A 14,196-nucleotide genomic window follows, 5' to 3' on the forward strand; every position below is an offset into this window, starting at 1 on the left:
GTATTTTCCTTGTTCCCTTCTCTTAGAAAGCTCCTGGAGGCTGAGTTCTACCAAAATGAGGGAGCAAACAAGAAATAGAAGATATGGCAAAACAGAAGCAGTATGTTTAACCTAAGAAAGAGGCGAAGGTAATAATTATGATGTTAATGAAGAGAGATCCTAGAATGAAAGATGCAGGCATAGAAAGTAACCCATACATCTTGGAGCATGGCAGAAGGTGCTGTGAGAAACTCTATTAAGAAGATAAAATTGATGGAAATTCTGATGTATTTGAACATTTTGAAAGAAGATGTAGACAATTGTGAGGAGTTTGCATGGAATCAGATAAATACATGTAAAACTAAGCAAATAAGAAAAGATAATTATTAAGTTCAAGACAAATAGAAGTTAAGCTGTAATGAAAAATTATGTCCTTTCCAGTCCAGCTGAGAATAGTGTTTAAATTATATTGGTATAAGTACGCCATCTCTGTTTTGGTAACCATTTCCAAAGTGTATATTTTTTCCATCCTTTTACTTTCAATATATTTCTGTCTTCGTAAAGTATATCTCTCATACATAGCACATATTTGGGTTATGTTTTTTAATCCATCTGTCAATCTCTGCCTTTTGATTAGAGTGTTTAATCCATTTATATTTAATGCATTTACTGAGAAAGTAGAATCTATGACTGCCATTTGAATATTTTTTTATGTCTTTATCTGTTCCTCTGTTCCTCCATTATTGCCTTTTTTGTGTGTCAATAGATATTTTCTAGTACACCATTTTACTTCACTTGTTTGTTTCTTTTGCTAGTTTTTTAGTTATTTTCTTAGTGGTTGCCTTCACAATTACAATTAAAATCTTAAAGAGTCTAGTTTCTTTGGATGTTTTTTTCTTCTTCTTTTTATATGAGGTGGGGTCTTGCTATGTTGCTTTGGCTGACCTTGACTCCTGGGGCTCAAGCGACCCTCCCACCTCAGCCTACCAAGTAGCTGGGATTACTGCAAGCCACCATGCCTAGCTTAAACAATATAGTTTGGATTAATACCAAAACTTTGCTTCAAACTGGCTCTTTTCTTTCCCCTCCTTAGTGATATTATTATCATATAAACTATATCTTTGTTTATTATAAGCCCATCAAAAGTTTTATAATTGTTGCTTTATACAGTTGTTTTTTAAGTCAGATAAGAGGTACAAACAAAAATAAATGCATACTGTCTTTCACATTTACTTATATAGTTACCTTTATAAATGTTCTATATTTCTTTGTGTAGACTCAAGTTACTGTCTAGTGTCCTTTCATTTCAGCCTGAAGTATTCCCTTTATTATTTCTCGTAGTACATGTCTTCTAGTCACAAATTCTTTCAGTTTTTGTTTATTCTGAGGTGGTCTTAATTTCCCCTTCATTTTGAAGGATAGTTTTGCTGAATATAGAGTTCTTCAATGATAGTTCCTTGAAGTGATGAGTCATTTTTCTTTTGTTGGTTTCAAGATTCTCTTTTTATCTTTGGCTTTTGACAATGTGTCTATGATATATGTGTGTAATGATTTGAATTTATCCCACTTGGAGTTTGTTGAGCACTTGGATGTATGGATTTATGTTTTTCATCAAATTAGGAATGTTTTTGGTCAGTACTTCTCCAAATATTTTCTGTGTATCTTTATCTCCCACCTCTCCTTCTGGGACTTACATTATGCAGATGTTAGATGCTTGGTGTCTCACAGATCTCTTAGGCTCTATTCATTTTTCTTCCTTTCTTTTTCCTTACTGTTCCTCAGAATGCATAATCCATATTGATTTATCTTCAAGTTCATTGATTCTCTCTTTTGCAAACTCAAATCTTCTTGGATTACTGGCATGAGCCACTGTACCTGGCCCCTCTCTAATAAATTTTTCATTCTAGGTATTGTCCTTATCAACTACAAAATTTCCGTTCGAATTATTTAATACTTTCTATCTCTTCATTGATATTTTCTGTTTGGTGAAACATCATTTTCAGACTTTCGTTTAATGCTTTGGAGACAGTTTCCTTTAGTTCTCTGAACATATTTATAAAAGTTGATTTAAAGTCTTTGTCTATTAGCCCAATATTTGGGCTTCCTTAAGGACAATTTCTATGAACTGCTTTATCCCTCCCTCTCTGTATAGGCCATACTTCCTTAGTTTTTTTTACCCCCTATCCCATAATTTTAATTGAAAGGTGGACATTTTAAAGGATATTGTGGTAATTCTGGAAATCAGAATTACCTCACCCCAGAGTTTTTTGTTGTTGTTTCTTACTAGCTGTTTTGCTCAGTAGTGATTTTTCTGTACTAATTCTGTAGAGTCTGCATGCCCTGTTGTGTTTAGCCACTGATATTTTTCCTTGGTTAGCTTTGTAGTCAGATAATAATTGGACATAGATGTCCTGAAATGTCTTGAACTAATAAATCTTCAACCCTTTGCCCCATAGGGTCTCTTTGTGTATACTGGGGCTCTGGCAGTTGGCAACCCCACTTTAGTCTTTATTTCCTGATTGTACAAGGCCTCAGGGTCAGCCAGAGTTGAAAGATAAAAGTGTTCTCAGGGTTTTTTCCTGGACAAATACATTATTTTGCCTATGCTCATGGCCTTCCAGATTCCCATGAATATGCTGGATTTTTAACATCCCCCTATATGGACATCTCATACTCTATATATTCCTGTTAAGTCTTTTGACCATCCTCTGTTTGCCCCTACTGGCATCACTCAAATAATGATATGTCAATATAGGCCCATCAATTGTAAGTAATGTGCCACTCTGGTGGGAGCTGTTGATAATGAGGGAGGCTATACATGTGCGTGGAACAGGGGGTATATGGAAAATCTCTATACCTTCCACTAAAGTTTTCTGTGAACCTAAAACGGTTCGCTCTAAAAAATAATGACTATTAAAAAATTCATCCCCAGAGAATTGTCACTATTCGAGATGTCTGGAAATTCCAGGAAAAAGTTTATTTGCAAAGCTTGTCATTATTTGTCCTGATTCAGAGCTTGCTCAGTGAAAAAAGCCCTATCCCCAGAGTGTTTGTCAAAAATAATCAGAAGAAATTGTTTAACATAGCAGCTTCCCGAGCCAGTGATACCAACAAGGGCTGGTTTCTTATATTACTCACAGGAGCAACCCAAAATTCTCTGACTCATATCTTAGGGAAAGAGCCTCTCATTCCTTCTCCTCTGCTCATCTCTGTTGCCAACAAAGTGCAAGAAGAAGCTACTGGGTCCATTCAGTGCCCATGTATCCTTAGAAGCTTACTGTCTGGCAGGGCTCACGTGGACAGTTTATCCATGGACAGAGAGACATTGCCATTTGCATAGACTCACTCACTGTCTGCGTGCACTGTGGCTTAAACCTCAGATGTCACACTGCATTCCTGTGCTTAGGATTCCCCACTAGCTGCCTAGACAGGCTAGACAGCAGAATCTGGAAATGCTGGGGAACTGATATTCAGTGGAGTAAACTTTGACCAAGGGGACACATAAACTGTTACATATATTTTCTCTTTTTAAAATGATCTCCATAAACACATCCCACAAGACCAAGCAATCTGCTACACTTACCACAAAGCTGACACCAGCTACCTACTGCATACTCTGTTATTTGTTCCCCCCTCTTTTCCTTTCTGACTTTATTTTTCCCTCACTACTGTGTTCCTGGATTGCACCACAAAGTATATATATACATACTTTGCACCACAAAGTGTATATATATATATATATATATATATATATATATATAACAGAAGCTTTTGCTTTGAACCCAGTTTTCTAGAGATTCCAAGGAAGGAGACTGTGATTTTTCCTAAAATACCTATAAAACTATTTTTTTCAAACTGAGTACATGCATAATTTTGATAAAAATAAATTTTAAAAAAAGATGAGAAGGAGAAAAAAAGATACTGGAGAGTGTTCTTCTATCTAAATAAGAAAGTATATCAAGAAAGAAGATATTTGATCCAAAAAACACAGGACTCATCAGAAGTGTGATAAAGAGAAGTTTTGGAATGATACCTAAGGCATGGTCTAAAGTAGAGGGATAAAAAATGCACATTTACTATCCAGCATGGAGGTGCATGCCTGTAGTCCCAGCTACTGGGGAGGCTCAGGCAGAAGGATCCCCTGAGCCCAGGAGTTTGAGGCTGCAGTGAGCTATCATCATGCCACTGCACCTCAGCCAGGATAACAGGGTGAGACTCTGTCTCTTAAAAAAAAACACAAACATTTAAATTTAAAAATTAAGAAAAGAAATAAAGGTTTGCATGAGAGAGGCACCAGAACAAAATGAAACGGATAGATTTTTTGATGTCTGTCATTCTGGAAAATAATATTAAAAAGGTTTAACCATGTAGCTTTTAGGGTATTTTGGAAGAATTAGCAATATGTACATAGAGAGCCAAGGAAATTTTAAAAAGCAGTTATTAATTTTAGTAAAAGCAACAGTGCTCATAAAGGAAAACTAATCAGAACACAATTTAGCTCAACAGTGAACAAAATTACATAATTATAGTAAATTGAACACTGAATGTAGATTAGCCAAAAGTTGTGACATATATAATGGGAGATGAGTAGAAGGAGTACGGTGAAAGAGAGGTAAATCCTCATCTACCATCGCTGGAAGTCAGTGGGCACTGTCCAAAATGGATAAACGAAAAAAATGCCACAAAAGCACATATTTAGAAATATAGTAAAGCCATGAGAAATAATTCAATGAATTGCAAACAGTTGCCACTAGGACAAAAGACTTGCAGTAATGACAGGAAAGGCTGCTTTTTCTTTTACTTTTTTTTTTTTTTGTCTCTTTGATCATGTCTTTATTCAGAATAAGTTGTTGAAAAGGATTTGACCTTTATGGAATAAACAAATTTAAGAGTTTATGCAGCAGGCTTCTTTTTTTCTGCCATTGTGATTTCCGCTGGCTTCTTTTCAGCTGCTAGTTTCTTGGTAGAGGCAGCCTTTTTTTTTTGCTTCTTAACACCAACAGGCTTTTCCCCTTTCTTCACTACTACAGTCTTCTTGCCTGCAACCCCCTTCTCAACTGATTTGGCTTATATTGCTGCAGCTGTCTTATCCACCCAGAGTTTGTGATTCCTGGCTTGGCGAAAAATGGTACTGTGGCACACGGTCTTTGCATATGGGTTCAGCATCAGTATGATTCTCTGGTTTTCCAGTGGACTCTTCTTCAGGACTCTGCGATGAATCTTCTTGTGCGGTGCTCAAAGAGCTCTTTGGATCCCTGGGCTTTTCAAGATTCTGCTCAGGCCTGTGTTGATCATCTTGTGCATGGGAAGGTGTAGTTACTTTTGAGTGAAGCAGCTTTACACCAAGTGCCGTACAATTCCTCTAACTTCTGGAAAGCACTTTCAGTCCAAATGCAGAAACATCCTACATGCCCCCCCAGGAGCAAGTTTCAAAATGTTCAGCTTGCTTACATTAAGAAAAGTAATTCCAGGGATATTTCCAAAAGCCTTGATGATACCATTGTCCTCACAATAGATAATACAGGATCCTCTACACTGGATATGATGATGGTTTCTCACTTTGCCCTTGCCAGCCTTTATTCGCTGAGAGGCATAGATTCTTTTGATATCATTCCAGGTCTTCAGTTTCTTAACAAATAAAGCAGCCTCCTTGGTGTTCTTGTAGCCTTCAACTTTATCTGCGACCACCAAAGGAAGTTCAGAAACTTCAATATGATGACCTTTAGACAAGACCAGTGCCGGTAAGACTGAGGCAGCAGGACAGAACAGATGGCATATCACTTTTGGGTTGTGTCTACTCTACGGTGCCAGCGATGCCAGGTTTTGGTTGGTGCAAACATGCAGCCTCCATGACACGTATTTCCAAAAGCACCCTGACCAGAACGGTGAGTCCCACCACCTTGAACTCTGGGAATTATAGCCACAGCTCTGCCAGTACTCCAAGACTCAGCACTGGTCTGATGACCTGCTAATTCTCTGACAGCATAGGGCTGTTCTTTAGATGCAAGTTGGTGTGGACAAAGTTCACAATATCTGGTTGAATGGGAGGCTTGAAGACAGCAGGCAAAGTGACATTTCTGCCAGATGATTCCTTCTTTTCAGAGTACGCCAATATCAGTGGACGTGCACAAACCATGGCAGGGAGAGGAGGAGGCCACGCTCCTTCCACCTGCCAGCTCCTCCAGGAAAAGCTGCTGCTTTTCATTTTAAGCATTGTAGTTACATTGACTTTTTTTTTTTTTAGTTATCTAATTTATTTATTTCATTTTCCTTTTTCCAAAAATAGACTTTATTTTTTAGAATAGTTTAGATTTACAGAAAGCTTGAGAAGTTAATACAGTTTCCGTACAGTCCATACCAGTTTCCCTACTATTGACATCTTACTTTAGTATGGTACATTCCTTACAATCAATGACCAAACATTGGTTTATTATTATTAACCAAAGCCCACGCTGTATTCAAATTGTTTTAGTTTGCACCTAATGTTCCTTTTCTGTTCCAGGACACCACATTGTATTTTGTCGTCTTGTCTCCTCAGGCTCCTCATGGCTGGGATAGTTGCTTAGGCTTCGTTTTTGTTTTTAATAATCTTGACAGTTGTGAGAAATACTGGTGAAGTATTTTGGAAGATGCTTCTCTATTGAAATTTGTCTTATGTTTTCCTCATGCTTATAGTGGGGTTATAGGTTTTTGGGAGGAAGAGCTCAGAGGTAAAGTGCCATTTTCATCACATCATATCTAGGGTACATAGTGTAAAAGGGCTTATCACTGCTGCTATTGGACTTGGTCATCTGGCTGTGGTAGTGTTTGGCTGGTTTCTCTAAAGTTATTCTCCTTCCTCCCACCTCCACCTTTTCTGGACTGCACTCTTCATTGACTTAATTTTTTTTTTTTTAAATTCATGAAAGTTGAGACATACCCATTTGTCACCACAGGGTTTTAAAATTGGATCAATTTGATGCTAGGGCCAGAGCTTTTAGTCTCTGTAATATGCTGCCTCCTTCTGTTGACTTTTAAAATTATGCACATGTATTACTTTCATTAAATTTAGAATTAATGAAAATATGTTGGCATTTTCTAGATGTTTTATTTCTGAACCATATGGTATATTCCTAGAACTGTGGACAGCAGCATGCAAAAGTGCAAGACAACTAGCCAACAAAGAGCCACAGTGAACACAATGGGGCATGTACCTTGGGAGAAGCAGACAGCCTGAGATATGTCAGGGTGAACTGTGTCAAAACCATCCTCAGGTTCAGGAGTAGCTATGGATTGAAGGCACATGGATTAGACATTGATGGGTGGTGTCTAAGGGCTCAGACAGCGAGAACTGAGATAGACTAAGATGCTGCAAAGCACTGAAGTAGGTTGGACAGAGACAGTTCTTAAGCAAAGCGTTTGAGTATCAGAAATTTAAAGATCTGACTATATAAGCAGATTAATAATGGGTCAGGAACTTAAGCAAAGAATCTGAATAATAGGAACAGAGCACACCTGAAAGAAAGAACAAAAACACAATTTGACATTCTAAAGACCTATGTCTCAGGTCAGAGACTGTTTCTGAATATGGGAACCAGCCTCCTGCATTAACTACCTTGAAGCTTTTCAGCTGGAGTCCTTGAGGCCAGGCTGGATCCCTTGGCTGGCGAGGGGAAGGTGGAAGCAGCATTTCTGATGTGGTATAAATCATATCTTGGTGATGTATGTCATAAAGTTTCAATAAAATGACACAGTTAACATTTTATGTATTTGATAAATTGAAGCTGGTATTCCTTCAGTCTCCAGAAGTGTATAAGCCACTATTTTGAGCCAGAAGGAATAAAAAACCCCATTTTCTTCTGAGATATTTTTCTAGAACTGATTGCCTCTACAACAATAATCAAAATTGCTTTCCCACATAGTTTTATAAGGGACAGTGAAGGGTAGCAGTGCTTGCAGCCAGATCTTTGTCTAATCAAAATCGCTCCTTCTGGGCCCAAATGTCATGCCTATGCAGAAAGAGAGAAATAATCTCCATGAGACCTCCCATGCCTGCCCCTCGTTCGTTCACCCATGGAAGTCACAAACAGTTCTCAGACCATTGTCCATCTTCATAGGGATAAAGGCTGGCTGTTAGTTTAATTAAATAATTTAGGAGTTAAACCCTAATGCACCTCTCAACTGTCCTAGAACTCCTCAAGGGGCCAGGGATACAAGATAAAGAGGAGCCCAGCCTCTGCTCTCAGAAACTCACATTCGATTGAGGGCTTGAGGCAAGAGCACAGCCCTGTTCCCCAGTGTGATTAGTCCTCTGCTTAGGGTAACTACACGACATTTTGGAATCTCTCAGGGGAGTATCTAACCCAATCTTGGGGGGTAGGCAAGCTTGCTAGAGTAATGATATTGTGAAAGAAAAACAAATCTGTGCTTAGGTAAGGAGAGATTTTATTCAAAAGGGTTATTGCAATACGGGGAAGGGGAGTATTGCAATCGGGAGAGTGCTTCGACTATAAGATCTGCAAACATCTGAAAGGTCATGTAGAAAAAAATGTTCTTTTTATAGGGAGGGAGAAAATGACTAGAAAGAATCAGATATGGCGGAATAGGATAAGCAGGCGGCATGATTGGACATTTGATCAGGGAATGTTTTTCCTTGTGATCTGCTGATTGTCTGGAGAGGGTGTTAATGAGGGACAGTTCTGTGTTCCAATACTCAAAGGTGGGGCAAAGTTTAGGGGAGGGAGAGAATCCTGACTAAAGTTTGGTCAAGTTCAGTATTTTGTCCATATTGGTCAGTGGGGACAAACAGTGTAGCTAATCATTAGGAGACAAAGAATGGAAATTGGAGGGTCTGTGTCTGGCCTTGTCATAGGTAAACAAGGACTATCTCCTTGTTTAGATAAGTGAGTCTTATCTAAGTTGAAAAAGAAAGAGTGGTTCTTTGCAGTAAGTCTTTTCCTGCAGCACAAAAGGATGCCTGGGGGTTGGGGGTGCAGTAATTATCAACTGTAGCTATTTTCCAATAGCACAGGTCTCAGGGAAAATTGCACATCATCAATATCTATTAATAAAATGATGCTATGAAGCAAATCAGGGGGCATTTAAGCAGGGGAATAGCCATGAGGTAGGATAAATGGGGCAAATTTAAGAAACATTAGGAATTAGTGCGGTTGATCCTAGAAGTAGGTAGAAGGCTACTGTTAGAAGGGTAATGCAGCAATTCAGAAAGAATTGTTCACTGGAATCAAGGAGTGGTAGTCAAATACTCAGCTGAATGTTGTCCTATGAGATGGAGTAAAGCTGTTGTAAAGAGAAATCTGGACAATGTGAGCTATAAAACTACTAAGGAGTTTTACTAAGAAAGAAAATGCACCTCAGCTGAGAAAGCAGTCAAAGCAATAATCAGATCAAAAGGATGGGCACTCAGCTTGATCTGAGATATCAGATTATATCCAGGAGGCCAAGAGGTAGAACTACATAAAGCAGACATATTTTAAGCCAATTAGATGACTATGAACCCACTGTGATGTCATACTGCACCACCATGTTCATATTGTCAGTATCGATAGCTTTGAATTAAACAATACATCTTATAACTACCCACATTTATAGACTCAACTAAGTATATCCAGTACTAATCCAGAGCTTTAAGTACATAACTCAGTTTAGAGATCAAATTTCTCTCCAACAAATTTCTCCTCTAGAGATGAACTTATAGCTTTCCCAAAGGTATACATCCATTCTCATCCTCAAATACTGTCTCTGGAGAAATTTCCCCAAATATTGCACCTGAAATTGAGCCTCCATCTTCTTAAAAGTAACACAAAATCAAGACCATGTTTCCTCCAAACAACAAGTAAAATGGATTTTGGTCAATATTTGTCTTACATAATTAATGTCAAAAAATACTAATATTAACCCAGTAGGGTTTGTTATCGTTTTCTTTTGTTTTATACTGTTTGCATTGGTGAAATTAACTGGGAACCTGTTGTGTCTCTTACCGTCAGATAGATTTTGCAAATGTTATAACCTCTAAGATTTATATCTCTTAATAGACTTTCTCTTTTCCATACATCTATCCAATAGTTATTGAGTAACTGTCATGTGCCAGAAAATGAGATAAGTTTTAGGAATACAAAAAATGAATAGGACTTTATAGTCAAAGATTTCACAGTAATGAAAGAGATAAGCATCCATATAGATAGTTACAATATATTGTATATGTATCATGTGCTAATTTATAAACTATTATGTGAGCTCTTACATTACCTAGAGTCACACTCACCCTGGCTTTTTTGTGTGTGGTTGGGGAGCTAAGGATGTTTTCTGCATTTTTAAAGGGCTTTTAGAAAACAACAAAGAAGATAACTCAGACATGACATTTCGCCTGCAAAAGCAAAAATATTTACTAGCTACCTCTTACAGAAAAAATTTACTTATGCCTACTCTAGATCAGTAATTTTTAAAATGAATGCATCCCTCACAATCACTTGTGCACTTCATTTGTTATTTTAAATACACATGCTGGATGGGATCCTGGCATTGGTATTTTTACCAGATTCAGGTGATTCTTATATGTACAGTGGTTGAGAAGCTCTGCTTTACACACTTTCCCTAAGACAGTTCCCAGAACACTTACCTAGGTTTATAAAGACTTTTAGCAAAGACTTTCTTCATTAACACAGCTTACCCTATATATTGTAGAATATTCCTTTTACCCTATTTCATGTGACTTTGTAGGATATCCCCCTTACCTCTTGTAAAATAACATATTAAATTAATATAGTTAGCTCTCTGAAAGGCATAAAATACATTATCTGTTATATAACTTAATCCTAATAATAATAAGGCATAGAATTACTACTTTACAGATAGAGAAACTAAAGTTCAGAGAAGTCAAATGGCTCAAGGTCATACAGGGCTTCTAACTCCTACTCTATTGTTCTTTCTCAACACTGTCTCCTACTTACTTTTTCCGATTCTCCATTGAAATAGACTACACAGTCTATTCTTACTACCCAGTAGCAAAATTTCATTACATTCCATAAATCTGTTAGCTAAAGAATGTAATTCCTGTTTAACTTGAGAGCCTGTATGTCTTAAGGCAGACTTGTGTTACAATAATTCCTCTAATTTGCAAGCACTTTTTCACATATATTATGTACTTGAAATAAACTAGACGCTAACTCCTACTCGAGTATAAATGGAGAAAAAAGTATCTCTCTAGAGCATTATTCAACATAAAGCTCATGAAATAATTTGCAGAGGCACAAGGTTCATCCTGCCTAAGCAAATTAAACAATTTTGTTAACCCTCATGTCTTTTGTTAGAAGTGAAATTTATGATAACTGTGTTGGCTCTGCACTACATAGCACCCAGAAGCCTTTGTTTGCTCTCAGCTAGAGCTATTTATACCCCAGGATATTGATATTCTTCTACTTAATCAAAATGTACTACAACTAAAAATAAATATAAATGCCACATTCTTTTGAGTATGCAAAGCCAAGACAAAGGGAAAATGATAATTGAAGAATTATTTACAAACATTTTGTGATACATATTTTTACTTCATCCTTTACAAAAGTCTTTAATTTTTGACCAATCATTATATTTAAAGGATGTCAGAAGAGATATAACTCAAATCTATCCATTATTAAATTGTATATTTGTCCAGTTTCATTGAAGAATAAACTTGGATATTATTGATGGTGGGAATGAAAGAGTTAACCCATTTTTACCCCATATTGGCTTATCTTGGGAGGATATTTAATACTGCTACATAGGAAGAGTTTCCATGTGTCCATTTAGGGAGGGGTAAAGAAATCAATTAGGAATAAATTTAGAAGTTCATGCCGAAAAAGATAGTAGAAAACACAATTCTGGCCAGAGGATTTTGAGTATACTTTTTAAAACATAGACTTCATTCTTTAGAGCAATTTAAGATTTACAGAAAGATTATGCAGGAATTGTACTCCTTCTCTCATGCTCCTCCCGCCCCCACTCTGTTTTCCTATTATTAATATCTTTCATTGGTACATTTATTACAGCTGATGAACAAATATTGATACATCACTGAGTACTTTTTAGAGAAAACAAGTTCTAGTCTTATGTAAGTCAAAAGAGGAGTTATTTGGGGCTAATAAGTAATTAATAACAACAATTTTGAAGAGAATATTGTAAGAAGTAAAGTATTACAAGGATTTTTCACTAATCCAAATCAAAGTGACATGAGATTAACTTTTCTAGGGGCTTCTTGAAAAGAAGGTTCCTCACTTTTCTGTGGTAGCTCCATAAGCCAGCCCTCTCTTTCTGTAGTCATTTTGCCAAGACAAGAGAAACCAACTTTAGGATGATGATGATGATATGGAAGACAGGAGAGAGACCAATACAACAAAACAAAACAAAATAAGTTAATTTTGTTTTACTATCTTTAAGTCATTGAATCAAACCAATCCTGAAGCCCATTCTTTACTGTTTAAGCTAGTTTCAATTGGATTTTCAGTGTTTACAATATAAAGTGTCCTAAATGATGCGATAATTACATTAAAGATAACTGCATAATTTTGTGATACTCTTTATGAATGGACATCTAGATCACCGTTATGATCAAGATTCTGTAAACCAGTGGCAGACTAGGCAAGCTGCAACCCATGTGCAAATTTCTTCCTTAACTGCTTTTATTTCTGTCTGAGTGTGGTATCATAATGTTGTGCTTACCCAGATTGTTGACCATGCTGAGAAAGATCATTGTGCCTGAAGGAACAGTGGGCATACAGCCAAAGTTCCAAGATGCAAGAATATTTTGAACACTCCTTACCCCACTTAACCTCACAAATAGGCATAAAAGAAGAGAGCACATTACTAACACAATTTGGTATGAAAAACAGAGGGGAGTGCATGTAGCTTGAAACTCTTTTTGTAAAGTTAAAAACAAGATAAAAACATTGTTTAACTTCTTTAACTACTATTTATAAATGCACTAAGACTACATAAAAAGAAAAGCATGAGAATTATGAAATAGGATGCTGAATGGTGGGTATGTCAAGTTAGAATGATGACTTTCTCATATGGTAGAGAACCAAAGGTTAGTCACAAATTTTCTCCATGGTCCTAGATTTTGTCTTGAGTGGTGCTTTTGCGGGTGCTTATTACATTATTTTTTTAAAAAAACATTAATTAAATAATAAAATTATAAAAGATTAAAGGGTTAATTTGTGTAAAATAGACTAATATTTTTAATTTCCCTTGTGGAATTAGACACCTTCAGAAATTAAGCACAGTATATTATTAAAGTGTCCTAAGTAGAAGATGTGTTCCCAAGAACTTTTCGAATGTCTCATTATTTTTTGGTTTAGCTCTGCTTTCTTTGCTGACAGCATAAAGACTTTTCATTGGCTTGCCTATTTGCTTTAATTAAATTTGAATGGGACAGGTAATGGCTAACAAAGTTAGATTAGGCGAATCAAATGCTACACTTTCTTCCTTGCTCTTTTGTCTCCCAGGGAGACTAGGTATATATTTTCGGTTACTAACTCTCTGAAATTCTTTTTTTTTTTTTTCTTGGCAAAACTAACTTATGTAGTCATCTTAGTCCTTTAATTTACAAATTATAAATAGCTTCCTCATATCTTTATATATTAGGTCAGAGAACATTCTAAGAGCAGTTTAGACCAAAACTTTTGACCGAATTAATCATCTCAGTTTGTTTATACAGAAGATTAATTGAAATGAAGAATATAACTGGGTCTCTGCTGGTCTGGCCACCCTGGAGATGGTACATGGTTGTTGGTGTTGGTGGTCGGTCCCCTCTGACCTTAGTGTCTAGACAGAATCTAAGAGGTGAAGACACAAACAGTAACAGTATCTACAAAAGAGCTGTAGCCACAAACCAAACTTCACTTCTCTATGCTTCCACATATGTTATTGGTTATGACATAGTTTTTTCTGCCACATCTGTGTGTGAGGATAGTAATCAATGTCAGCAGAATTTTCCTTAAATGTAACAGATAACTATATATGTGCATTCATACAAACACACACACACACACACGCATACACACACACTTAATTTGTTTCAGAAATCGTCTTCTTTTTTCAACTAATCATTCTTTTTCTGGCAGCAAAATACCAAAAACACTTTAATGTGATACTTAGGTCCAAACAAGTTGTTGTTTTTCAAATTTGGGGGGTAATGAACTAAGTTTTTCGAATTGCAATAAAGTCTCATATAAGAATATT

General features: G+C 36.6%; 1 long non-coding RNA gene and 1 pseudogene across 1 annotated transcript in view; one reads left to right on the forward strand and one right to left on the reverse strand.

Annotated features, from left to right (window-relative positions):
• The window catches only part of LOC105880432 (uncharacterized), a 105,614-nt gene that overhangs the window by 79,542 nt on the left and 11,876 nt on the right, over positions 1-14,196 (forward strand). Inside the window, exon 4 of the long non-coding RNA XR_012921706.1 lies at positions 27-128. This is a non-coding gene — a long non-coding RNA (uncharacterized LOC105880432). The remainder of the gene's footprint in view (positions 1-26; positions 129-14,196) is intronic.
• LOC105880431 (large ribosomal subunit protein uL4 pseudogene) lies at positions 4,873-6,118 on the reverse strand (annotated as a pseudogene).

The sequence above is a fragment of the Microcebus murinus genome, chromosome 11, assembly GCF_040939455.1.
Source record: "Microcebus murinus isolate Inina chromosome 11, M.murinus_Inina_mat1.0, whole genome shotgun sequence".
NCBI lineage: Eukaryota > Metazoa > Chordata > Mammalia > Primates > Cheirogaleidae > Microcebus > Microcebus murinus.